Genomic DNA, 4,095 nt, shown 5'->3' with positions numbered 1-4,095 from the left:
TCATGAAAAAATTATTCATCCTAAAATCTCTTCTGCGTGATACAAACACAACGTTGACACAGAATGATTGCCATGATTTGAGGATAATATTCCTCAAAAACAATTAGTTAAAACGTTCATCTTTATTCTTTTTTGTTTCATCGCATCAACTTAATGAAACCAAGAATGGCAAGATACACGCAAAGCCTGCATCTCAAGCCATGATTTTATTCCTAAAATCAAATCTATTTTTAACAGCTACTGAGAGCCAGGGACTAATTTTTACACAAAATTATGCATACATGAAAAACTGTGAATGAATCTACTGCTTGTTAAAGAACATAAGTAAGTGATGGAGTAAACTGCCACCTAGAGTTGAAATTTTAATTCAGTTCAAAATACAATATAAAAATGATTCTAACAACCTGAGATTGTATAATGCCTTAATATTTACACGTACACAGCAGTCCTTTACTTCCAAAACTTAATGTCTCTATATATTTGGAAGTTATTCCGGAAAATGTAGTATTTTTATGAGGAAAATATAAGTCTACTAGAAGTAAAACATGTTGATTTTTATTGGCTGTAGTTATAAAAATGAGTCTTTGGGAAAATATACTTAATGTATTAACCTATGTATGTGCTCCAAAAAAGTCAAATTATTTAGGATGCCTTATGTCATAAATTCCTAGAACAAAAATATATTCAGCCCAACTCTTTCATTCATAACGTATTTGATGTCTTTGCTTCACTTACAGCCACAATGGGGGGTCAAAGGCTTCTACTGTACATCAGGATCCCTGTCAAAAAATCTGAGTGAACTATTCAGATTTATATATGACAGTTACCTGTTCTAAGGTCTGAAAAGCTGAATTTTCACTTCCTTAACTAGGTTGTTCTAAAATCATACCCTTGTCAGAAACCCTGCAATTAATACAGTAGCTATAATACAACCCAGCCAGCTTAATAAACGGTGAACAGCTCATTCTCATTCTAAATTTGCACCTACCCACAAGTGTGAAAAGGATTCCTAGGTCTTAACCACTCATATGCAGCCCGGATCAAGCTGTAATTCTGTGTGTGTGTCATACTGTGAGTATGGATTTTCTGGGTCAGGCAGAGAATGTCTATGACACGAGGGTTTAGAAGTAAGGCATGTAACTGTGCGCCTGCACAATTCTATGACTGTATGTTTATAACCCAACTACCTTTACTTTTCAAACCTGGCCACGTACCTGATTTATCTTTAAGTCTCTTAAAGGTAAATTTTTATTTTATTTTCCCCACCCACTTTCCCAGCCCAGATGTATTATCCTCATTCTTTTCCATAAAATTCTCTTTCAACAATCCTTTCCCCCTCATTTCCATTATTCTCTTTGTGACCTCCGTGGCCCAATCCCCTGAGGGTGTATTTGTGCTTGATCCTGTCTATTTTTCATAACTTTCTTCCATCTCCTCTGAGTTCTCCGTAGGTGTCCTTGCATCTCTTACATCTTCCCGTAGGAAGATCTTGCCTTTGCTGCTTCTACAATCAGCCAGAAAGGAGGTTTCCTCCTCACTCCCTAGCAATTTCTGTATTGTTAAATTTTATTTTATTTCTCAGTATTTGATATTTGCACCTTATTCTTTTGGTTCAACTTGCCTAGAAGTCTCTCCGCACTTTCTCTTTTCTTTCTTCTCCCCCTTCCACTAAGCCTTTTCTGTCTGTTGTAGAGGATATCAATCCTCAATCTTCACTGCCCTCTAGGTTTCTAGCCCTGTGTCCAACCATAATATTAGTGTCTTGCTATTTATGTTGAAATATCTTACAACATGAATTGAACACTCCCTGTGTGAAAGGCATTATTCTCTGTGCTTTGCAATATTTATTACTTCTTGTTTTAAAAAACCTCCATGAACTAGGTTTTATTACTGTCCCCAGTTAGCAGATAAGGAAACTTATGCATGAAAAATTTAAGTAATTGGCCCAAAGGAACACAGGTAGTAAGTAGTAAAGCTGGAATTTGAACATCACAAGGTTAGGCTCCAGAGTCCATAGAGTAGTCACTAGGCTCCACTGCTTCCACGCCTCAGCACTTCTCTTAACTTTCCTTCCTAATTAGTTCTACTGCGCACTAGTGTTGGATCTCAAAAGATGTCAGACAACCTAGATTTAGGTTGCTTTGAGAAGAGGCTGGGAAACTCAGATCACTTCAGACTATTGCAATAAGAATGCACCAAGGGTTCAGGCAGCACTACTGTAAATAGAGAAATGGTAGGAAGGGTTTGGAATCAGACAGACTGGGATTTGATTCTAGGATCTACCACCCGTGTGACTTCGTGTGGTTGTTTGACCTTTCTAGTTCCTCTTCTGTGGAATGGAAATAGGTATCTGTCTCTATCTAGCCTGTGTTATGGTTTGAATACAAAGTTAACGCTCTATGTTTTTTCTTCCCCTTTCTACTCCCAATCGTGTCTCTTCCAATCTAATACTGTGCTTTTGCTGGCTGCTATCTGAACTGATAAATGGCTGGAGGCCCAGACCCTGTCTTTTCCCTCTCTAATCTTCCCTAATTGTTCACTCTTGTAATTTTTGACTCTTGTCAACATCTGCTAAATGAAAGGCTACTTTTTAAATAAAACTTGCTAGGGCTTTCCTGGTGGCGCAGTGGTTGGGAGTCCACCTGCTGATGCAGGGGACACGGGTTCGTGCCCCGGTCCGGGAGGATCCTACATGCCGCGGAGCGGCTGGGCCCGTGGGCCATGGCCGCTGGACCTGTGCGTCCGGAGCCTGTGCTCCGCGACGGGAGAGGCCACGACAGTGAGAAGCCCGCGTACTGCAAAAACAAAAACAAAAACAAAAACAAAAAAACTTGCTAGAAGTAATAAGTAAACCCCTAGAGAGCAAAGGATATTTTCTATAGGAAATAAGTGATAAATGGGAAAACTCCATCTCAATGCAGAGTGATTGGAAGAATTTCCATAGTTCTCATAAAATCATATCATCGAGACACCTATTCAGTCTACATAATGGGAAAGTTAGGCAAATCTACACATGTATTTTAACATGTATCAATTAGTATACACGGTATATAAATATATGATATGAGTCATATTTTTAAGGAGATATTAGATGAGATAATTCAAATCAAATTGTTATCGACTCTTTCAAGTCGGGGCCCAGCAAGGGTCCTCCTGTCCGATGTCGCTGGAGCCAATAGAATGAGACCGAGTTCAGTTCAGAAGCAAAGGGAAATTATTCTTTGATCAGAGAATGGAGACGTGTGAGCTCCAGCCCTAGAGCACACGCTCTCCCAACAGGCCATGGGTGGAGCTACTTCATAGGGTCTCACAGCAAGGGAGGAGAGGGAGAAGGGTTCTCCTGGGTCCCCGGCACTGTGCTAATCCCTCCAGATTGCAATGCCGGGTGCAGTGTCACTGTGCACAGCCCGCCACCTCCGTCTTCAATTGAGGTGTCGTGGGCAGCTCTTCTGCAGGTGGCCTGCAGAGCTGAGGTGTCAGGTGCAGCGGTTCTGCGCCAGGACCTCTAATACTTTGCAGTAGGTGCAAGGTCTCTGCACACGGCCCCCTATTGTTTTCATTACTGTCCTATGAATCTATCATTTGACTCTTCAAAACCTGACTAATGTTCTATTAGTAAAAACAGTAGGACATGCCCACTTGAGAAGTAGACACAACTCTGCTCTCATAGCTGTATCTTTTCAGATTGGTGTAATAGACTATACAACTCACACATCACCAGTTGTAATTTATTTGTGTTTTGATCTATATTAGGTTTTTTAAAAATGCTATAGAATGAATAGGGCTCTCAGAGTATATCCTGTAATGGGGAACTTTACCCAATATCAATATTGCTTAATAAATATGTAGCTCAGATTGTTTGTGTACATTAATATATTTGAGAACAATGAAAATACACTATAGAAGGGTGCATGGGGACTTCCCTGGCTGTCCAGTGGTTAAAACTCTTCGCTTCCAACGTAGGGGGTGCAGGTTCAATCCCTGGTCGGGAAACTAAGATCCCACATGCCACGTGGTGCAGCCAAAGAAAAAAAGTGCCTGTTCTAGGTGCTTAGAACCAAAAATATTCTTCTAGGGGATTATTTTCATGTGCAT

This window comes from Orcinus orca, chromosome 9 (genome assembly GCF_937001465.1).
Source record: "Orcinus orca chromosome 9, mOrcOrc1.1, whole genome shotgun sequence".
Lineage (NCBI taxonomy): Eukaryota > Metazoa > Chordata > Mammalia > Artiodactyla > Delphinidae > Orcinus > Orcinus orca.
Note: the sequence above shows the minus strand (reverse complement) of the source record.